The sequence below is a fragment of the Cricetulus griseus genome, assembly GCF_003668045.3.
Source record: "Cricetulus griseus strain 17A/GY chromosome 1 unlocalized genomic scaffold, alternate assembly CriGri-PICRH-1.0 chr1_1, whole genome shotgun sequence".
Lineage (NCBI taxonomy): Eukaryota > Metazoa > Chordata > Mammalia > Rodentia > Cricetidae > Cricetulus > Cricetulus griseus.
Window position 1 is genome coordinate 3,787,048 of NW_023276807.1, and position 24,713 is coordinate 3,811,760.

General features: G+C 39.2%; 1 long non-coding RNA gene across 2 annotated transcripts in view; it reads left to right on the forward strand.

The window, feature by feature from the left end:
• LOC103162602 overlaps positions 1-24,713 on the forward strand; it is a 47,237-nt gene that overhangs the window by 20,036 nt on the left and 2,488 nt on the right. For both annotated transcript variants that reach the window (XR_004772518.1, XR_003479408.2), the window contains exons 2-3: positions 10,865-10,965; positions 12,228-12,377. This is a non-coding gene — a long non-coding RNA (uncharacterized LOC103162602). The remainder of the gene's footprint in view (positions 1-10,864; positions 10,966-12,227; positions 12,378-24,713) is intronic.

Sequence of the window (24,713 nt, forward strand, 5' to 3'; positions counted from 1 at the left end):
ATGTATATTCATATATGTGTCTTTCAGAATTTATTAAGTAAGCTTTAAAATCTGAACATAGCCAAATCATAACTGAGCAGCTGAGAAGCAGGTAGTTGCTTGGTCCTTGAGATTGTATGTCTCAAAACAGAGTAGTTCCACAATGGCTGTCTCTGTGGAAGCAATGGTAGTAGCTACTCAGTCAACAAGGCATAAGTCTCAGTAGTCCCAATTTTGCATCAACGTCTGGGAAGCTCCTGGAGAATTGCTAGTCCCTATTCTCAGATGGAAGTTTGGAAATGGTGACTCTGCCACCATCAGAGGAATCAGAAGCATCAATGAATGAGTCAACTCTGCATTTAGAGGGAAGGGCTAACAAACAAAGGGCAAGGTGAATTTCCTTCTGCAGTGCTGCTGCCAGAAGGTGCCAGCCAAAATTGGCCTGGGTCTTCCTCAATCAATGAAGACAAGTGGGAAAATCCTTCAGGTGGAGCTCTGTCCTCAAAAGATTCCAATTCATGGCAAATTGACTTTTAAACCAACCAAGCACAACACCTTTATCATCCTGATAACAAAGCCAGATAATGACAAAATAATAATAACAACAAAAGAAAGTAGAGATCTGTCTCTATAATGAATATAATGCAAAACTTCTCAAACACTTACAATTTGATTAAAGTTCACCACGATCAATCTGGCTGCATCCCAGCAATACTTCTGTCTTAGGGTTTCTATTGCTATGAAGAGACACAGAAAACATTTAATTGGACGGTTAGCAGTTCAGAGGTTCAGTCTATTATCATCATGGTAGGACATGGCGTTGTGCAAGCAGACAAGGTGCTGGAGAGGTAGCTGAGAGTTCTACATTTTCATAGGCAACAGGAAGTAAACTCAGGTACTGGGCATGACTTGAGCATATATGAGACCCCAAGGCCCATCTCCACAGTGACATACTTGCTTCAACAAGGACATACCTATTCCAACAAAGGCACACCTCCAGTACTACCGTTTCCTATGAGTTTATGGGTTGGGAGAATTACATTCAAACTACCACAACATGTGAACTTAAGAACAGATATCACCTGACATTTCAATGTAAGGAAGATCTTTGACAAAACTCAACATCACTTCATGAAAAATAAAACAGTTTTGAACAGATTAGGGTTGGAGGGAACATATCACAACATAATAAAATCCATATGTGACCAATGGGTAGCCAATACTATATTAAATGGGTAAACCCTCAAAGCATTTCCAGTAAAGTCAAGAACAAAATTAGGATGTCTACTATCTCCATTCAAGAAAGAAAGAGAGAAAGAAAGAAAGAAAGAAAGAAAGAAAGAAAGAAAGAAAGAAAGAAAGAAAGAAAGAAAGAAAGACATTGGAATAAACAAACTAACCAAGGATGGGACTGGAGATGGCTCAGCAGTTATGAGCCCTTGCTGCTCTTTCAGAAGACCTAGGTTTGACTCTAGGATCCGATTGGCTGCTAACAATTGTCTATAACATCAGTCTTAGGTGATTTGACATCAAGCATGTAAATGGTGTACATACATACATACATCTATTCTGGAACATTCATACACATAAAATAAAAATTAATAAATAAATCTTAATAAAATATAACTAAGGACATGAAAGACATCTATAATAACATTTAAAAACTAAAGAGAAGGACACTAGAAGATGAAAAGCCCTTCCATGTTTATGTGTTGGAATAATTAATAAGTATGAAATAGCTGCCTTTCCAAAGAAAGTTTACTATTTAATGTAATTCCAATAAAACTGTCAATATTTTACTTAACAAAAAGAATAATTAATCCTGAAATTCATATAAAACCATTAAAACACAGGGCCTAGATATTAGCCTATAGACCTTCAGCCACTTTATGTCCTGCATAGATGCCAAAAGCACACATTGAAGAAAAGATAGCATGTTTAACATGTGTGTAGATAAAACTGGATATATACACATGTGAGAACAATATCAGAATCTTATCACTCATTATCAACACAAGCAAAAAAGATGAAGTACCTTACTGAGAGACCTGATTTGGAACTAACAGAAAAAAAGTATGATGCACACTTTGAAATATAGGCACAGACAATCAATTTCTGTATAGGACTTCATTAGCTCAGGAAATATGCTCAACAATGTACAAATGGGATTTCATAAAATTAAAAAGGTTTTGGACAGAAAAAGACAATTGAGTCAAGAGCCAAAATGGGAGAACATCTTTTCCAATTGACAAATTTGACAGAGAATTTAATTTCCAGAACATACAAAGAACTCAAGAAGCTAAACAACTCCAGACATAGTGGTGAATGCCTTTAATCCCAGCATTAAGGAGGCAGAGGCAAATGGATATCAGTGAGTTTCAGGTCAACCTGGCCTAGATAGTGAGTTCCAGGTCAACCTGGCCTAGATAGTGAGTTCCAGTTCAACCAAGGCTGTAGAATGAGATGCTATCTCACAAAAACAAAGAAACAACATCAAAACAAGAAAAAAACAAATTATAATAAAAATTTAGTTAATAAAATGAATAGGTAATTACCAATAGAAGAAGTAAAAATGTCTACTTAATCTTTTTAAAACTGTTCAATATCCTTATCTTTATGGAAAATGGAAATTAAAAGTACTTTGATTCCATTTATTTCCTGGTCAAATTGGCTATCAGCAGGTAAACAGATGAAAGCAATACTGGTGAGGAGGTGGGGTCTTCACTCACTATTGATGGAAGTGTTAAAATCTGTGGGGAAGCTTCTTAAAGCCTAATACAGAACTTTCATATCACCCTGATATATTACTCCTGGGCATATACTATAGAAGTAAACCTATTACACATCTATGTTTATTGTTGTTCATCCATCAATAATACCAAAGAAATTAAATCAACCTAGATATCTACCGACTGGCAAACAAATAATGAAAATGTTGTGCACATAGACCCAATATAATTTCACTAATTTGTAAATAAAAATAAATTATTTAAAATAGATATATAAAAGTTTAAAGAAAATGGATGGAACTGGTAATTACTATATTGAGAGAGTATAGGTCAACAGCTTGAGTTGTCATAAGGGATGATGCTTTGGTAACTGATGCATGTCCATTATATTTCATTGCAAATAACAATGTTTATTAGTTCTGTTGTCAGCATTGGTCAGAGTAGCTTCTCTTGCGTTGGGGTTATCAGCAACTACAAGGACTCATAAGTGGACAAAGTGCTAAGAATAAGTGATTGTTCAGTGCTGAGTCTTACTAGAAGATAACAATTTCTCTAAGCCTTAACAATACTGTGGAAGGAGTGGGAAGAATGTAAGAACTAGAGGGAGGTGAAGGTGGGTGGTGACAGCATAGAGCAAAGACATCTGAGCATGGCTTTGTTATTGCACTCTTGAACTCACAGAAGCTATGATTAAACTCACATCTGTATAAGATTAGGCTCATCGATATTCCATAGAGTAAGAGGTCTTTCATGGCTCCCCATAAGTCCCCATATGCAGTAAATGGTTGTTCTGGGAGAGCCATTTTCTCCAATAGTGTAGTCACTGGTAAGATCCCTAGGCTCCTGTAAACAAACTCTCACCTCTGCTCCAACAAGCAAAATGAAATTCATTGAGTCATCAACTTTTTTTTAGAGATATGCATGTGGAAGGCAGATTCGTTTGGAAGAAGGTATCAGTAAGCATGGGAGGGAGACAAAAGAGTTCATGGGTGGGGGTGAACATGATTTAAACACATTATGTACATATATGAAAATGGAACCTTTATTATGTGTAATTAACATTTTCTTATAGAATATTTAAATAAAAATATTAGAATGAATTGATTGAATGACTTCATGAAGAAAAGGCAGGAGAGGATTACAGCTATTGCTATCCAAAGCCTGGTGTGTATGAGGATTTGAAAGGTCCCATGAGAGGACCAGACACAGCAGTTGAAGCGGCCTGAGGAGGAAGTGAACACTCAAATTTGGGGACCCCACAAATAAGGTCCCATGGTCTGGACATGGTGATACATCGTTCTCCTCAATGATAAATTGTAGGAATGTGATTATCTTTAAGAAATTCCCCAATTTAGCACTGAGATTCAAAGGTAAAGAAAGTACTAATATTATTTAGTAGGTGTTGAAAAACATTGGTTATAAAAATGATTAGGGGGTTGGGGAGGTAACTCAGCTGTTAAAGAGCACGGGCTGCTCTTCTAGAGATCCTGAGTTCAACTCCCAGCACCTACATCGAGGCTCACAACCTTCTATAATGAGATTTGATGTCCTCTTCAGGTATGTAGACATACATACATGCACTGTGTACATAATTAATAAAAAAATCTAAAAATGATTTTAAAAGAGAAAATGAATAGGAGCCCCTACAATAGAAAAATGAAGTGGCTCATTTTCAAGGTTAATTGCTCTGCAAACACCACTACAGTGGGGTCTGTTGATTTTGAGAAAATTAAGAACAATGCAGAACTTACAGGATAAGTTGTAGATGACAATACTATCCTCTCCTTGGAGGCTAATTATAAATGTACTCATCAAATACAGGAGAACAATAGTTCTATTCTATATTTGATCAAATTCTCCAATTTACCAAACTTGAAACACGATGTAAAAAAGGCCTTGGGTTAAGAAATTTACTATAAACAGACTCACTTTTCTTCAATCTAAGGACACACTTTGTTAGAAGACTTTTAACATTTCCCTTTTCATCATGTTGAGGGCTATCATGTTTCACTTTCCTGCCTAGTGATGATAAATTCACCACCTACCTCATGTAGAAAGTTGTCAAAGTCAGCCATGTATGCAATCTCTGTATTAATATCACACCAAGTATAGTGGTTTGAATAAAAATGGCTGCAACAGATTCATCGGGAGTGGCACCATTCAGAGGGATGGCCTTGTTAGAGTGGGTGTGGCTTTCTGGAGAAAGTGTGCCACTAGGGGTTGGGCTTTGAGGTCTCAGAAGCTCAAGCCAGTTCACTTCCTGTTGCCTGCCAATACAGATGAAGAACTCTCAGCTCCTTCTCCAGAACCATGTTAGCCTGCATGCTGCCATGCTTCCCACCATGATGATAATATCTGAAACTGTAATCCCACCCCAGTTAAATGTTTTCCTTTATAAGAGTTGCCATGGTCATGGTGTCTCTTGGCAGCAAAGAAACCCTAACTAAGACACCAGGAATGAATTTGTAAGCAGAGCAAGGTGTCACAGATGGGAAATTCTCATCTTCCATTTCTATCTAAACAGAATATGAGCAGCTTTCCCTAATTTAATCTTCCTAGTCCCAGTTACTTACTTATTTGTTTCTTCTTTGAGGTGTCAGTTTCTGCTTCCAATGGGATCCCATCAAACTCACTCTAACTTGCTAGAACAGATAGAGTTATTAACAGTGTTCTTCCCTTGAAATAAGAGGGAAAGTCCTTGTTCATTCTCTGACTCCCTGAGTCTTTACTATTTGGTGTTATCATCCTTGTCTTCATTAAACACTCAGAAAAGCAAGTTAGTATCTATTGACATCTCTTCAAGTTTATAAACAAGAACACAGGAAAAATACTGATTTTGAATGAAGCAGTATTATTAACTGATTTCCCCTTGAGATTCAGGACCTTATAAAGACTCATAATCTCTTTTATTATTATTTTGAAAATAGAGTCTTCTCTCATACAATAAATCCCAACCACAGTTCCCCCTCCCTCTACTCCTCACAGCTCCCCCTATCTTTGTTTCTCCCCATCTGCATCCACTCTCCCTCCATTTATCTTCAGAAAAGATCAGGCCTCCAAGAGACAACAACCAAATATGACAAAACAAGGTACAATGAGACAAGGCAAAAGCAGTAATGTCAAGACTGGATAAGGCAACCCAAAAGGAGGAAAAGATTCCCAAGAAATACAGAAATACACCCTAAACTATCAGCCAGAATGTATTTTCAGAGGACCTAGTACAGTTCCATGCAGGTTGGTGATTGCTGCTTCAGTCTCTGTGAGTCCATGTGAGCCCTGCTTAGTTGATTCAGAGGGCCATGTTCTCCTAGTGTCCTCCATCCCTCTGACTCCTGAAATATTTCCTCCCCATCTTTTGTGGGGTTTCCCAAGCTCCAACGGGGGGAACCCTATGGATACCTCCAATTAAGACTCTGCGTAATGTCTGGCTCCGGATCTCTGCCCCTGACTCCCATCTGTTGCCATAGGAAGCCTCTCTGATGACAAGTGGACAAGGGTGATATTTCTGAATGAAAAGAATAACTCACCAGCCAACCTAGTGAAGCCTTTGTCATTTTTTTCCTAGGTGTTTAAATATCCTACTCAAATGAAAGAAGTTTTAAGGCTAATTTACGCAAAAGGTCTAAGTTTTTATTAAATCAGCTGTGTGCTGTCCTTGGTATAAAATTTATCCAACTTACTGTTTTTGACAGTAACAGTAGCCAGAAAATATTCAGGGGATTTTTATTAATAAGTTGCTTTCTGGGATGAAGTAGGTTTGGAAACTGCTTCCACCTACAGTTCTCTACAGGACTCCCTGCACCTGCGGATGTCTGAAGCTAAGTCAGTCAACCTGACCCTAGTGTTTCCTACAAATTGGTCTTATCTCTGTGTAACTTCAATTAATACTTGATCCTATCTGTATTTAGCTCCTATTAATATCTCAAAGAGCTGTTTTATCAGAGAACTTGCTTTGAAGCCAGTGTTCTAATATAATCTACAATTTTGATATCTTGATGCTTCCGGTGTTCTGGTTTGGGTTTTGTTTTAGTTTGCCTTAGATTAGAGGAACAAGAGAGGAAAGGAAGAAATTGTTGGTGTTCTAAAGTTTCAGTAGCTGATGTAGGAGAGAGATAGCAGCCGTGAGATCTCTGTACAGTAGATGTGATTTAGCCAGCAGCAGGTCAGCAAACAGGCTTGTCACCGAACCCTAAGTGTGCAGGGGAAACAATACAAGAAGCTACTCTACCTGTTGGTTCACACAGCGGAGCCTTCTGTCACCGCTTTGCTCCTGGGAAAGTGGGAAAAGAGAAGCCCTTGAGTGCTCTGCACACTGACAACCAGGATGTTTAACTCCAAGGGCTACTGCATGGGGACCAATGATGTCACCTCTCTCCATCCATTGTTCTAGAAAGACACACATCATATTTCGAGGACAGCAATGATCTCTTGTCTAATGTGAGAGACTTCTCATTTTAGAAGAGTATACACGGGAAGTAGGCAGTCTTCACCAACGATGTAGGCACATTTTCCTAAGTAGAGGTGCCCATGAATTCCATGCTAGCAGAGAAGACTAAGCAGCTACATGTAAATTACTGACCCTTTGTTTCTAGATTTGAAAAGTGAACCCAGTGTGCTAACCATGTTCAGCACACTTTGTCTAGTCTGTGTCCAGAGTTACCAAAATTTCTCATCCCCAAATGTCCAGGTCAGAGAGAGAATTCATCATGACCTATGTCTCCATTTAGTACCCGATGTCCTGCCTTCTTCTATACTCACATTTCCTCCTTATTGCAAGAGGAAAAGTCTACTTGAGCCAAATGTCTTCTGCAGAATCTAAAAGTATACAATAGTTTGAATGTCAATAGCAAACTTTAAATGCAAAGATGATTTTTTGTTCAGTAACCTAAGGCAAAGCAGTGCATGCAAACATTAAAAGCCAGGTAAATTAACAGAAACCTTTCATATTTCTGGAACATCCACCCACAGGGAGGAATGCTTTGGAAGCCTAATTTAAATCACTGGTTTGTTCATTCAACGAGTCTTTATTAATACTTATTTTACACTAACAGAGTGGTGCTTGGAATTGCAAGAGTGTTGAGCACAGACAGGACCCCTGCCTAGACCACAGTCAGACTGAAAAAGAATAATAAATACATACCCTATTAGGAAGATAGGGTATGTATCTATGTGTGTGTTCATGAGAGAGAGAGAGAGAGAGAGAGAGAGAGAGAGAGAGAGAGAGAGAGAGAGAGAGAGAGAGAGAGACAGAGAGAGACAGAGAGAGAAAGTGAAAGACACAGCGCATAAAAGGTTTCCTATTTGCGTCTTGTCGCTGTGATAAACACCATGACCAAAAACATCTTGGTGAGAGGAGGGTTTATTTTGTCTTACACCTCCAGGTTTATACTGTGGGAGGTCAGGGCTGAAACAAAAGGTTAGAACTTTTAGGCAGGAAGGAAAGCCAAGCCTTGAGGAATGCTGTTTACTGGCTTGCCTCATCTGGGATGTTACTTTTCTTTTACAGCCCTGGACCACAGTAGGTGTGGCCCTCCTATATCAATTAGCAGTTAAGAAAATGTTCTTTAGAATATCAATCAATCAATCAATCAATCAATCAATCAATCAATAAGAACACTATTTCCCACAACTTCTCCTTTTATATGGCTTCAGCATAAAAAGGAATTTATTTAAAGCACCATGGATATAGGTTTCATTGGATAAATTCATATACCCTCATTTTCCTTCAGACTCAGGGGACTCATTCAGCTTCCACATTCCCATCCCCATGTGGACCCCCATCCCACTACATATAACCCTTTCCAGCTCACTGCAGCACTTCAGAAGTAGCCTCCTCCCCTCCGCTCCTCTTCTTCCTTAGACTTCCTTCTTTCTGTAGACCTTATGTCAACAATGATAGTGGCTGACTTCATCAGTCTCTGCCTAGTCTTGAAGGTTGGAACCAGTTGTAAGAATGAATTTTCATCTGCAGCTGAAATGAAGAGTATTGGAGGCTGAGACAGGGGTGAGTTTCTCCGTCTGTATTCATAGGTTGTGTTGATATCCTGGCATTATGCTGACCCTTCCCCCTAAAATGGGGGGAAGTACCAGCAGATACTAAAAAGCTCAAAGGGCCCTGTGTTGTGTGGCTATTGCACTAGGTGGCTATGTAAGGACTCTGTACATATGTGCAAGCTTTCCCTTTTAAGCAAATGCCTCCCACCTGCTTGTTCTCTTTCTTTCCATTTCCATTCCCAGTCGAGTAACACCCTACCCTTCCCTTCACTCCCTTTCCCAGTAAACTCAACTTGGTTTTTGTTGAGTCTTGTGGTTTGTATTTCATCGCCCCATAGCTGCAGCAAACAATAGGTTGAGTCTTAGAAGTTGGTACAGTCAGAGACTAAGGCCCCTGTTTGAGGAAGAAGCCATGGGCACTGGATTCTCCAATTCACCTTGAAGTTGGTCCTTATCTCCAAGAGCTTCTGGGAGCTGGGCTCCTGGCCAGTCTGAGATACCCCGAGCACCACATTAGAGGTAGGTGGGCTCTGAAGTCTTCTTTTACTCCTTTCTCTGATGAGCCAATGAATCTGAATGTCCAGAGAGCTCACCTATTCTGTAGAAGCAAGTTCGTCCTGATGGGCTCTATATTCATGTATGTAAGAAAAGGTGCAAAATGAGACTTCTCAAGGGGAGCTGTGGTCACACTTGGAGGGGGAAGAGAAACATCCCAATTAGGTTAGCTGTGTAACCACTGTGGTGTTTTAGAACCTGGAACATAGTTGTCAAATTGAGTTTCTGTCAGTTTCCAGCTGCTGGGGTGAAGTTCTTGTCACCTTCACACTCAGGCTCCTGCTGGAATCTTCCATTGCTGGCATCATCCTGGAAGTAGTCTGATCTCCTGTTGCATCAGGCTGCCTGTTTCTACACCCTGATTGTGCTCCACTGACTGTTAATGTGAGATTTTTTTTCCTAGCTGGAGATTCTGCTTCCTTTTCGTCTACTGCTTCGCTAACAGCTAGGGGTCAATCACTCTGTTGTGGCAATGAGCTGTGGTCCTGTAGGGGACAGTAAGCCATGCCTGTTAGAGGCTGGCTACAGGTGTGCCTGACCAGGCCTGTCAAGGTGTGCCTGACCAGGCCTGTCAAGGCGTGGTCAAGGTGAGGTCAGGATGACTCGGGATGGGCTCTTAAGGGGCTGCAAGCACATGGGAGACCCCTTCTCTCTGGCCTCTCTGCCTTGCTGCTCCTGGCACACTCTGGCTTGCGTTTGGCTGGTGTTTTTCTGAATAAAGATATCTTAACCTTACCGACTACGGATCGTCTTCGCTCTTATAATGTGGTTCATCTCTGGCTCTTGGTGCCTCAGGCCTTCTTAGGTCCTTCGTACCCGTACTTACTGTCTGTTACTCTGAAAGTGTGTTTATGGTCTCTGCTGCGTCCCTTCATACTCAGATGTTTCTGTGTTACTGAGATGTGCACCAGTCAGAGCTAGGATTTCTCACAGCTGGCTATGGACATTCATGGAGTGAATTCATTAAATAACCATGGAAAAAAGACAAGATCTACTTTAGAACAAGTTATATCCACAGCTGAGGCCAGAGAGGAAAGCAGGCTAGAGAAGAAAACAGGAAGAGAGCAATTGGATGGAAGAATCAAGAACAGAAGACCAAGGTTGGATAAGGGTGTGGCTGAGCCAACTTCAGTCATAAATTTGTGACAGGTCTGAGTTCCAGGGAAACTATCTTCCACATGAAAGTTCCATGTGGCCTTTGTTTCTTTCCTGCCTGGCTTTACAGGGTAACAGCCCATGTGTATGACTTACACTCTGCTTGGCAGATAAGTTTCTTCAGCCCAGTGATTGTTACTGCTTAAAACCCATAGGGAAGCCAGGTGGTGGTGGTGCAAGCCTTTAATCCCAGCACTTGGGAGGCAGAGGCAGGTGGATCTCCATGAGTTTGAGGCCAGCCTGATCCACAGAGAGAGTTCCAGGACAGGCTCCAAAGGTACACAGAGAAACCCTGTCTGAAAAAACAAGACAGACAAACAAAAAACAAAACCAACCAAACAAAAAGAACCACAAGGAAATGCCTTGTGAAATGGTAGAGTTTTCTGAATTTACTGGGTTCTGGGTGTTTCATTTACTTCCTCAGCCTGGTCAACGTCATTATTCCCTTCCAGGATCTTAGAAGTCTTTCTTCTCTCTCTACGATGAAAAGTTTGAATGAGATATAGAAAACACAACAGTGGAAGACATTGCTGCTTGCAAAACAAAAGGATGGGTAAGTCTAGGTTCTATTATGAGGTATTGGGAAAATAAATAGTACAACCCATCTGTTTTATAGTTTCATGTAAACCTGCATACTTGATTTGCAAAGCATAGGTCATTAAAACTTGTCAATTAAAAAAAAAAGGCAGTGCCATGTAAGCCTGAAATTTGGGGCTAAATTATGCATTTGGGACTGAGCAAATATATGCTTAGAGTAATTCCTCATTAAGACAACTCCAGTGAGAATGTTCTAGTGGGTGCAATTAAAATCAAGTAGTAGATTTTTGTCATCAGGCTAGCTCATTAGACTCAGAAGGCTTTGTTTCCACCTAAGTAGCTTGCAGCTACTGTTAATAAAGCCTGGGAATATTGGCACACTCAAGTCTCCCTCCATGCAGGTATGGCTAGTGTGCCTTTTTGGAAGGCTCTTATTTTATGGTTTACTACAATGAGAGTGAGTACTTCATACAGTGTTCAAATGTGATAGAATGATCAGGTCTCAAGGGTGTAGAGAACGTTATCTCAGGAGAGGCAGTGGGCGTCTAGCTTCCTAGGGTTGCCTCAGGAAAACTGTTTCATTTTCCATCAGAAGTGCTGCAACCTGCTAGTTCGGTAATTGTAGCTACTCCCATTGACCTGCATGGGAGGAGGCTTTTGAAAGGAAGGTTGAATTAGAAAAAGAGAAAGAAATGGCTCTGTAATGGATTAAATCGAGGTGTTGGGAGAAAATGTGTGCTATTTTTACTTGCATTGTATTTGTGTTTCATGGCTCTATCTTTGCCCAGAGTCAATATTGCATTTCAGTGTCTTAATGAGAGGTTGGCTTTTAAAGCTCAAGTGCATTGAACTCACCATGCTTCCATTCAGCTCTGCTGGAGCCTCTGTATTGCCTCATCTCCTGGTCCCTGGGATTGTTTAGAGGATAGAACATTAGGGCAAATTAGGGCACTTGGCTTGGTGAAACTCAGCCCCCTAAGAAGAATGGATTTTGTTTACGGAATGTGCATGCTGTGTTGCTAAACTACTGTGATTGCACCTGCCCATACCCTTCTCCTTTTCCTGAGAGGAGATAATGTGTACCTGTACTAAATAGCCCAGAATCAATGTGCATGAAGTAAAGAGAGCAGAGCAAGCAGGTGAATTGCCTGAAGGCTGGGGCTCAATAGAAATGCTCTATGAAGGTGTGTGTTTGTGTATCTGTTTTTGTTTGTTCTGCAGATTCTAAACGCCTGGCATTTTTACACTGAGATAACTTAAGTCCTTTGTATACCTCAGGGCTTCCTGAAAAAAAAAATAACTAGAGGAGAAAAGATATGAACTGTATAACAAAGGAATGGGGACACGAAATGATCTCAGGAACTACACAGCACAGAATGTTCTAGAATCAAAAGCCTCATTTATAAAGATAGGACAAATCATTTTAAGGTATGCCCAATTTTATTTTTCACTCTCTGTGTTTTCCTATTGTGAAAGCTTGTGTGTGAAACTTACAATACACATACACAGGATTTACAAAAACATGACAAGTTGGCCTGCTTTGATTGTCTGTAGAAACCTAGATTTGAAATAAGGGCACTTACCTAATCTAGAAATTCAGTAAAGTTGATGCACAATCAAGTTATCTTTATACACATTAAGCCTACAACAGAATATAAACCAAGGTCTATTTCAAGATTGGAGAATTAATTGAGTTCTCTAATATGACTTGGGGGCACAGAACATCTACTGCTAACATTGGATGTCAGGAATGGTTGAATTCACTTCAGTGTTGGCTCCCTGAATTCAGAGTTGTGATATCTGTTCATCTGTGTTGCTTTATCTTCAAGATTGATATTAAATATTTCAGATTCTTGGTTAGCACTGTTTGAATGAATGTCTGCTCCCTGTCCAACACCTCTGCGATTCCAGTCAAAGTAGTTGTCACAATAGACACTAAGGCACGGAAACTTTGTTTGCTGGGTTTCTCAATAGCACACACATGCTTGGAAAACTGGATAGCTAAACACAGGAGCTCTGGAGATTGCCTGAGATGGCCCTTTCCCCTACACCATAACTTGTTTATCTGTGGGAAACCTACATACGATTGAACGCATTGGAAAATATTGATGTGTTAACCCCACAAGGAACTAGAAGAGAGACCAAATTTCCACAAGTCCACCAAGAACTCAGAGCTGGTTGTCAACGCAACAATCTCTGGTACAGCCTCCAGAAATTCTCTTAATCTTTATGGCACTCATCTCAGATATGCCCAGGTTCTATCTGACTTCTCCTCCTGTTTTTGTGCTATATTTTTCAGTGAGTTGAAATCTTCATGATGTCCACTCCATGTGCTAACGATGTCCAAGTCTCTCTCCTTGTCTCTCCCTCTATCCCTGTCTTTCTGCCTCTCTGTCTCCCTCTTCCTTTGGTTATAAAAACCTGTCTCTTCTCCCACATCAGAGTAAGTCATTTGCTTAAACTTTTATATACACTGAATGAATACTTCCATTTTATACCCACATATCACTTGAATCATTGAAAAAGAAAAAAGGATATAGTTTAAAATAAAGCAGAGAACATCAGCCTTTTTCCTACCCTTCAGCCTTTAGTTGCCGTCCAGAGTCCATGCCTTACTAGTTAAACTTTTCCATTTGCATCCATCAATTTTAGTCACTATCCACTGACTGGTAGATTTGACAAATGAAGAATTAGCTTTATGGAAGATCCCTTTTATCTTTCCTGTCTCCTAAGCCTCATGCAACTACCATTAATTAACTCGTAGTTGCATCATTTTGACTGTATAGGGTTTACATACTATGTTCACATATTTGACTATACAAATATCATAAAAACAGCAACAGTATTCTATAATAATATTCTTTCACAATTTATGATTTGTTTTTTTTCCAAATCTTTGGCTGTTCCTCAGCATTTCAAGGAGATTTCATTGTCTCCTCCAAGAATCTGTTTGAGTTGTTCATATCCTTAAGAAAAAAGAAATTGCCTGATGTTACAGTGTGTGTGTGTGTGTGTGTGTGTGTGTGTGTGTGTGTGTGTGTGTGTGTGTGTGTGTGTGTGTGTTGGTACCGAATCGAGAGTTGCATTCATACCAAATACATGGGATATACCATATTAAAGCCTATGAAGTTATATTTCTTGAAATATCACCTCTTACAGCCACCAACTCCATGAATTTTCCTGGCTAGCTCTCTCTAAGAATGCAGAGCTATGTAGGAAAGCCTGTGACTTTTATGCTGAACAAGTTCCTCCCCAGGACAAGTAAAGGTCTTTTACTTTTGTAATGTGATCCACATCAGGGTGGAGCCGTGACACCATATATATATATGTATATGTATATATATATGTCATTATGTCATTTTAATTGTTCATGATTTAGTTATCTCACACCCAAATTGTTTTGGTACATTTTGTTTTATGCTTGATGTTCTGAGATTTCCAACTAATGTGTCTTCCTTCCTTCCTTTCTTTGTTTTAAAGTGATGTGTATGGATGTTTTGCCTGCATATATAACTGTGCACCATGTACACCTGCAGTGCCTGTGGAAGCAAAAGGAGGGGGTCAGATCTCTTGGGACTGGGGTTACAGACAGCTGTGAGCTGCCATGTCACTTTTGGGATTTAAACTGTGGTCTTCTACACAAGAGGTCAGTCAGTGCTCCTACTTGATAAGCTATCTCTCTAGCCCCTGATGTGTCTTTTTTCAGTCTTTGATTTGTGTCTAGAGCTCTGAATGTATTTGTACTATTTCTCTCTCTCTCTCTCTCTCTCTCTCTCTCTCTCTCTCTCTCTGTGTGTGTGTGTGTGTGTGTGTGTGTGTGTGTGTGTGTTTTCTTTGGTGGTATTCATCCTCCCACCTATCTTTACTTACCAAAAACTTCTCTCTTCCCATTGCCCTGCTAATCCCTTCCCATTCTTTTATACTCCTTCAGATCTTTTAGCTATTTTCCATCTGTTAGAGAACTCATGTAATACTTGTCTTTCTGTGTTTGGCTTATTTTGCTTAACATGATGATCTTTAGTTGTATTACTTTCCTATAATTTTTGTGGTTTTCTCCATCCTTTTGACTGAGTAACACTCCATTTGTAAATCTGCCATTTTTCATTATCCATTCATTTGTTGGTAGGCATCTAGCCAGATTTCATAATCCAGCTATTCTCAATAGTGCTAAAGCATAAAGCAGTTTGTTTCTTTTGGATATATCACAGCCAGGAGTGGCATCCCTGATCATGTGGTGATTCTATTTGTGTTTGTTTAAGGAATTACATAGTGTTTCTCATGATGGATATAATAATTTCCCTTCTTATGAATAGTGTATAAACCTTTCCCAGCAACAGCATCTCTAGCATTTTATTTTCATTATTATTTTTTGCTTTAATTTTATTTTTGACATTACAATATAATTACAGTATTTCTTCCTTCCCTTTCCTCCCTTCAAACCCTCTTCTGTACCTCCTTCCATTCTCCTTCAAAATTGATGGCCCTTTTACCTCACCAATTGTTATTGAATCTCTCTCTCTCTCTCTCTCTCTCTCTCTCTCTCTCTCTCTGTGTGTGTGTGTATACATATATTTTCCTAAATATATCTACTTAGTCCATATAATGTTGCTTGTATGTACATCTTTGGGGAATGAGCATTTTGCCCTGGAAAGCCAGCTGGTGTACTCTTCTCTGGAAAAGACCACTTCCTCCTGCTCACAATTTTCCTCAGTTGCCTATAGCTCTTGTGTATGGTTGAAGCTTTGTGGGCTTTTCCCCCATCCACTTTGTCAAGTGTATTATTGTCATCCTTGTTCAGCTCATATTTAGACAGTCATGTTGGCAAGACTTTATGGGTATAACTTTTGATATTTCTAGGAGACAGTTTCACAGCAAACTCTCTGATCTTCTGGCTCTAAAATCTTTCCCACAATGTTCCCTAAACTTTAGGTGTGGGCATGTTTGTAGATGTATCCAATGGGACTGGGCTTCACAACTCCACATTTCGGTTGGTTATTATTTATTATATTTATATTTATTATTATATTATTATGTAGTGGTGTCTGTCTGTTGCACAGAGAGGTGAAGACTCTACTTATCTGTGGGTATATAAGCAAATCTTTAGAGATTTTTGCTGGGGATTCTGGTGGTTTAGTAAACTGATGGTTAAAGACTTTCCTCCAATAGCTGACTTCATTGCACTCATTGCTTGTCTAGGTTTCCAGTACCAGGTATGGCTTCCCTTTTGCTCAGGGGAGAATCTTTATGTTTTGATAGTAATTTTGTAAGTTACTTTTCTTGTCATTGTGATGAACTGTCTCAAGGAGGTGGGGCTGTTGAGATGACTCAGTAGCTAAGGTGCTTGTTGCACTTTCCTGAGGACCTTAGTTTAGAGGGGCTTGCTGACTGCCAGCTTAGCATAAAAATGCTTGCTCGTTCTACGCTCATTGAAAAATACTGCCTCAAAGGAACAAGGTAGAGATTTACAGAAGATGACACACAATGCCTTGTAGGCAAGCATGGTCATAGGTATATACACATGTGTACAAACAATACACACACACACACACACACACACACACACACACACACACACACACTGCCACCACTACCATCACCATCACCACTACCACCAACACTATCAGCACCATCAGCACAATCATCACCACCACCACCAGTACCACCTCCACCAGCAGCCCCAGCAGCCCCACCATCACCACCACCAGCACTAACACCAGCACCACCACGCTAACTGGGTACCTACCAGCAGAAGAATGAAATGAAATTCATGTAGCTCAATGCTGCACAAAAATCAAAATGAATCAAAGAACTTAATTTAAAAACTGAAAATGCAAGAGGAAAACTCTCAAAATCTAGTTCAGGTTATAGGCACAGTTAAGAACTTTTTCAGCAGTTCCCCACTAGTACTGAAAATAGATAGCCCAGAGAATCAATAAATAGGGCCACATAAAATTTAAGTTCCTGAATAGCAGGTGAAACTATCTGCAGAGTGAACATCTTACAGACAAGGAGTGAAATTCTTCCAGCTATACTGAAAATGAGTGCTTGATATATAGAATATTTTTAAAAAACCTGCAAAACATAAACACACTCCTCCCCCACAAAAAGAAAAATGCCAGTCAATAGATGAGCTAATGAAATGAACAGATTTTAAAAAAGAAACATAAATGGCCAATAAATATTTTCTTTAAATGTTTAACATGCTTAGCCATCTGGAAAATGTAAATTAAAATCACTTCGAGACTCCATCTCATTGCAGTCTGAATGGCTAAGATCAAGAAAACAAATCACAAATGCTGAAAGAACGTATGGGAAACAGGAACCTTATTCAAGGCTGGTGGGAGTAGACACTTATACTGTCACTCTTAAAAAAAAAAGGAATATAGAACTACTGTACAAAACAACTATACCCCTCTTGGGAACATACCCAAAGGCATTTATTTTACCTTATGGCAGAGACATGTACTCATCCATATCCCTGGGTGCTCAGACATGGAACCAGGCATCCATCAACTGATGAATGGATAATGAAAATAGGCCAGATATATAGAGTGGGATTATGGAAAACAGGTGAGTTGGGAAAGTGTTTTATTTATTGAGGTGACCCAGGTTCGGACAAGACACATTTCTCCTTTTTATAAGGATTCTAACTTTAATGTTTACATGTATGCAAATAAGGAACTATCAGAGTAGGTATGAACTGTGAAACTAGGTGGAAAACCATGAGAAGAGAACTCGAAGTATCCAGGAAGAGGGATGATGAGGGACAAGGGTGAAAGGGGGAAGGAGGCTACTGGGAAAGAGATTAGGGAGGAGAAGAGAGAGAGAGAGAGAGAGAGAGAGAGAGAGAGAGAGAGAGAGAGAGAATCAAAACCAAACCTATGTGAAAAGCACCATGGTGAATCCTAGTATTAGTACATAACCAAAGCCAAAAGCAACTGAGATGTCTACACACACGAGAGGAGACAGCTTTCCAAGTGTCTTTGCTGGATCAAAGCATTGTGATATGTGTCAACTGTAACTCAATGCCAGGTTACAACCTAAAATATAAATAAATATCTACAGTGATTTTCAGTAAGGAATAGACAGCACATTCACCCTTCTGTCATATGGATTTCAACATCACTCAAACAATGTTTACTAAAGTACATGTTCCAGTTACTAATGTGCTTATGTATTCCTCTAAGAGCACATCCCACATCACGGACTTCTCACTTTCTGAAAGAGTCAGGGCCCTGTTGACAGGAGGTTGGTGTTCTTTGACAGTGATGTTAAGCTCTTTCATGGCAAACATACAGAATTTGCATCTAGACTTTAGACTCTAATATAAACATGTATGCAGTTAAGTGCTAGGGACTTAATATCAAAACAGTTGTCATCTTCATTTGCTAAATCTGTAGAATAATGAGCGGTCTACAGGGTGACTGTGTTAGTGATTCAGTGAGGACAGTTGGTGTCTGGCAGGTAGGTCATGGATAGATGGTAACTATGGTTAGTATTTTCCTAGAGAAAAAAATTTAAACCATATATATATATATATATATATATATATATATATATATATGGTTTCAATTATATATAGTGGGATTTGTCCATGGAGTTTGGAGTACAAGTATTTTACCAAGTTTCTACATGTACCAGGGAACTAGGTAAATTGAACACTGTTCACATTCTCAGTGTTCTTGCAGACCTCTGGGAAAGAGTAGTCATAAATATTACTCAGCATCTCTGTGTTGCTGGGGATTATATCAGATCCAAGAAGCAAATTATTCAATGTTAGGTAGAGTGTGAATTTAGGATATATTTTTATATGGAGAAAATGTCTAAGGTTTTGTATTATAAACAGACTGGGGATGAATAGATATTAAGCCCAAATAATGTAAGCACACACACACATACACACACTATTAATTATATATTAAATATATATATGAAAGCAATAATATATGTATTATCAGCTTTATCAGCTTATGTTAAAATAGTGACAACAAATGATTCACATCAGAGAGGCTGAGAACATGGTAGTTGTTCAGTCCATGGAACTGGATGTTTCAACAGTCCCTGTGTAGAGTGGAAGACCTGAAGGAATCCTTGAAAACCACCAGGCCCAAGATTGTGGTAGACTTCTAGAATGCTGGTTCTATCTAGTACCATTGAAGGAATTGGCAACAGCATGAGAGTAAATTAACCTGGCAACAAGAGGGAGGCCAAGCAAGCCAAAAGTGAGTTATCTTCCTTCTTTCATGTCTTGTTTTGACAATGTCTAACTATACAGTCCTGGCTTGCCTCAAACTCATATTATAGATCAGTCTGGCCTTATATTCACAGAGATCTTCATGTCTTTGCCTCCAAAGTGCTCTAATTAATGCTTGTCCCAGAACACCTGAGTCCCATTTCTTTTTAACCTGGGCTGCTACCAGAAGATGTGACCCATATGCGATGTGGCCCACCTCACATCAATTATGGCAACCAAGACCATTTTCCAGTTCTCAGGTTGTGGCAAATTGACATCTAAAACCATAACAGGGAGTTTGTTCATCATTATTATAAGATATGTAGGGATCAATGTTTATGGAAGGCAGACTGTAAACCAAAAAGGACTGGGGAATCAGAAATCTGAAATCGACGCACAAAGAGTGAGGGCTTGAATGAGCCAGGAAATCACAGTAGTGTCTTGTGGTTCTGCATATATATATATATATATATATATATATATATATATATATATATATATATCCCAAAGGTTTCAAAGCTATTTTGAATGACATTTTATCACATTTTCTTTAACATTGAATTATTATCCTTAGTAACTTAAGGGGAAACCTTTGGGAAATTACTTTAAGTTTCACCAGTACCTTTTGAAAATGCTCCATCTTCAGGTTCCTGTATTCCTATAATCTCATCTCTGACTTTATCTTTTATCTACATCCTCATTAAATCTGCATCTTAATCGTCCTCCCTTAGTTCCATCCTGGTGCACAAGCCCATTAACCCCTGTCTGAATTCTTTTGCCTCTCTGAAACATGGCTAATTATCTTACCACCTCTCTACATTTCCAAGCTATTTATTTCTTGCCAACCATCAGCCCTGGGTAATATACAGTGTCTGCTTTCTTTGATGTTAAAATTAAAGGCACAGATGATCAAAGGCACTAAACTATCCATTGTGTTTGCCACAGTGCATTGTGTAAGTTATTATTTTGCAGATACTTAATGTCATGCATGTTAAAATGATACTTCTCTGCTAATTTTAATTAACTGGAAACTTCTTTTTAGTGCAACTTGCAGATCCAAAAACTGTTCTTAGAGGGTGCTGACAAGGTTGTCCCCATTGTTTTCACAGTCCATGCTGAAGGTGCTGGCCTTTATCCATTGGAATCTCTGTGATTGACTGACTTATCTCTGGCTGCTATGTTAACAACAGAGATGATGATAAAGATGATAAGCATGCATAAGTAAATTAAAAACCCTCCCCTCTTTCTAACTGATAAAAGTGTATAATAAGAGCAAATATACATTTTAAATGTGTGAGTGGTACATTGGGCACTTTTCCCTAGACTGCCCTCTGACCACATCAAACTGTGTATAAGAAGCCTTAATAGTTAACTTTTAGTTAAAACAAAGCTGAAAGGCAGCCAGCTTCTTATTCTGGACCTCAGCAACAAAGCAGGGTTTTGCACCAGTAGCATATGTATCTAAGATAATGTAATTATGTTTAACATGGCAAAATGAATACTAAACTAAGCTGGAAACTGAAGACATCACAATATCCAGGAACAGTTAAAGTACTTAAAACTAGAAAATTGATCCTCAATAATACTCAGGAAAGCAAACTTATAACTTAGGGGAAACAAAAATCTAATATGGGCTCTGTTTTCATACATCAAGTCTCTATTTTGTGAATCAGTGGGGTAACATTTCCCCTAATCTAAATGGGTGTCAATAATGAAAAAGGAGGGGGGATATTCACATCAATGAAATTAAAGCATCCATGTGCCTAGAGTTGTGCTTGGCCATGCATCCTAGTCATGTGGGTTAATTTTCTTTCGAAGTATTTAAAGCCAGAGAAATAGTGAGAAAGATCAATAGATAATTTTAGCCATGAAGACTTAATGCTACATATTTCTGCTTGACGTAAGTCTCGAAGACTTTCTCAGTATTCAGAAACTAGGAATCCGAGTGAGCAATGACCTTCAATGGCTCCCTTTTCTAATATGTTTTCACTTGGTATGACATGAATAATGTGCAAGTAAAAAGAAAGTGAAAAATAAATAATTCATTTTGGTCTGACATATAAGAAGCTTGAAAGTCATTACCAATGTCCTCACAACAGAAAAAGCTGAACAAACTAAGAACCAGCAACTCTTCATAGATTTATCATAGAATAGTGGCTGACAAGAGATTACAGGGAGTCAGAGCTCCCTTCAGTAAGAAGGCAAGAACACTTCAAACGTAATTATTGAGCATCGAGAATCTCATGTTACACAAATTTGAGAGTTCAGAACTGAAGGCACAAGTATGAAGATGGCCCAGTGGTTAAAACCTCCAGTTCATACCCAGAACCCAAGTAAATGTTAGGTAGTTCTAAGAGTTCAGAGAATTCCCTGAGCAAGCTGGTTACTCAATGCCATTGAGCTCTTGGCTCGATTGAAACACTGTGCCTAGTAATTAAAACAATAATTAATTAAAATAAATTAAACCCACAAGATGGAAGAGCAATTGAAGATTCCCTAGAACAGCCTTCAGGACTCCACATGCACCCATAAACATGTACTAACATACAAATATACATGCCATTATATAGCAATTTCATTGGAGATTAAAACCTACCATCTTGGAGGGACTTGGGTCTGCCATTGGTTCCCTGTCTGTGGTGTGTAGAGGTTTGTTGATATCTCCCTAGGAATTTTGCTTCATACACATATGAAGCTTCAGTGGGGCCTATCTTACTCATCTTATGAGGACTACCCAAATTTACTTACATGAGTTTTATTTTAAGACTTACGCCAGCTCCTCACTGTGTATAGTAAAGAAAAATAGCTTCATGTTGCCAGAAAGTAATGGAGCCAGGGGCCATTTGAATTATGACAATATGCCCTGATCACAAAAGAAAGTGTAGTGTAGCCAATTTTCCATAGTCATAGGTTCTGTGCCTGTATGCAAAACATGTATCCATATTAAATATGCAGACTCCCTCGATTATTGCCTAAACACTAAAGTATAACAGCTATGTATGAACCACACTTGAGCAGTTGTTATGAAACATTCGGAAATGACTTGCACTATATAAGAGGAGGTGCACAGCTTCCATGTCTACACTGTGTCACTTCAGATGAGGGTTGTGAATATCCACAGGTGGACGTAAGCATGAGTGCTGAAACCCTCCAGTCTCCCTCACCCTGCCCCCACAGATACTGAGCAAAAGAGATTTACCATAACTGAACTGGCCTGAGGAGGAGGAAGCACCAAAACCCAGCTCACTCTAGACTTTGACGTAGAGAAGTGAAATACTCTCTGGTCCCTCCAAGAGAAGATGGAGAAAAGTGCTCTCCTGTTTCTGACAAGTAGATAGGGAAAGTAGCTGTTTAAAAATATACCCTAATGATTAAGCATATAACTCTGTGGCTCAGAGCAGTACTTGCCTAGCATGTACAAAGCCCAGGGTTCTACCCCAGCACTACAAAAACAGTAGCAGCAGCAACAACCCAGTAAAAAAAAAAAAAAAGCCTGTGTTTTAGAGAAACCCTTTCTTGAGAGCTTAGCCTTTACTATCTTTTCAGTTCCTAACCAAGAGTAGAGCTGGTAATCACTGAACTGAGGCTCCCTCTAGACTCTATTGCATGATGGTCCTGAAGCTGAGAAGTACCTCAGAAGACCACAACCCAAGCGCAAAGATCTACTAGGAACAGAATGGTTCCATAGTCTCAGGCTCCTTTCATTAGTACTGGCAGTGTAGGGGCCCCACTCCACATGGCTTCAGTTTCAAGACCTCACTCTGGCAAAAAAGTATTCCTGATTCTACAGTTGAAGATAATTTCAAGATGGCCTAGGGGAAAGCAGAATTGGAGTTTATTAAAAGGCATTTTAACATAGATTTAAGCCCGAGCATAAATAGGAAGAGACATGGTCAGGGGAGGCCTAAGACATTGAAGAGTAGGCATGGGCTTTTCAAGAGAGAGTTGTGCCCTTATTCACTTTTCAATGCTACAACTGTGACGGGATGGCTTCATGGGAATTATTATCTAATGAGTTATTTGTAGCAGAGTCTAAAACTTAAGAGAATTTCCTTTTTTTAAGATAAGACTGTAAGGTGGATTTGTGAGATTTCTTGTTCGGATTTAGAAATAAAGGACATTGCTAAAACTCTATAGATAATAGGTCCTTTGGTCCCAAGTATGCAGTTTGTTGTCTCTGATATCTCTGTTTGAGATACCTTCCATAAAAATACATTATCGCTGGGCACTTTTGTCTTTTTCTCTGGGGTCTGAGGTTCCTGGATTCCATCAGTTGGTATGGAAGCCAACAAGATCCCTGGATGGTAGGGCTTCTTTTCCTTCCCATGTTTACCTTCAAGGTCTATTGACTTTGTGCCTTTGTACATGGCAGTGTGCATGCTGGGCAAGCATTCTCCCAGTGAACTACATCCTCAGTCCTTATTTTACCTCTTATTTGGGGATAGGGTTTCCCCAGATTCATTATGTAGCCTAGTCAAGCCTTGGAATTATGATACAGATTCTGTAATAGCTAGGATTAAAGGCCTGGGTCACAAGGACCTCTGAAAAAGCTAATTCTTTCAAACATCAGTAATTCATTTTGACTCTTCAGAAAACAGAACCAAGCAAGTACTCTCACAGTCATTATGTACCATGGGTGTGGTTGAGCTCCTTTCTTCTAGAGAGCAGGTCTTTTTTCTTGAGAAATATTTGATCATGTTTTACAACATTTGCTCTTTCAACAAGAGCCAGGAAGGATCTTTCTTAATTCTTCTCTGTCAAAAATGGTTTGTCTTGATTGAAAATAAAACCCATAAAAGTGTAGATACACAATGCTAGTACACACAACTTTCTGTAGTCCCATAAAGATGCTATTTTAGTAGTTCCAGGAGATAACAGCACCTGTCACATGTATATTTATTCAAATAAGTTGAGTTTTTCCCCATGTCAAAAGCTGTATATAAATGTTCATAGTATCTTTGTTATTAGTTGTCAAAAGCTAGAAGTAGCAAAATCTTATCTGTAAATGAATAAACAGGATGGTATTTCCATGTCATGAAATATGATACATTAGAGAAAGATGAGTTAGCGAGCCATGGAAGGACATTAAAGAATAGAAAATACATTTGCTTTGAGAAAGAAGGCTGTCTGAAAATGCTATAAACTATGTAATCCCAACTACTGGAACAGAGAAAAAAAACACAGAGACAAGTGAAGAGGTCAGTACATGCCAGGTCTTACAGTGTGTAGGGGATGAAGAATTGGAACACAAAAGAACTCTAGAGAAGATGTAACTATTTTGTGCAATACTACACTTGTGAACCCATAGCATTCTACATTTGCTGAAATCTATAAAGAGTGAAACCTTATGTAAACTTTGAGCTCTAGTTAGTAAACTGCCTGTCTTAGTTGCTTTTTATTATTGCTGTAACAAAACACCTTGGCTAAGGCAACTTAGAATGTATTTAACAAAAAAAAATACTTAATAAGGATTTCAGCAAGTCAGAGTCCATGATGGCAGAGCTGAGAGCTCACATCCTGATCTAAAAGTA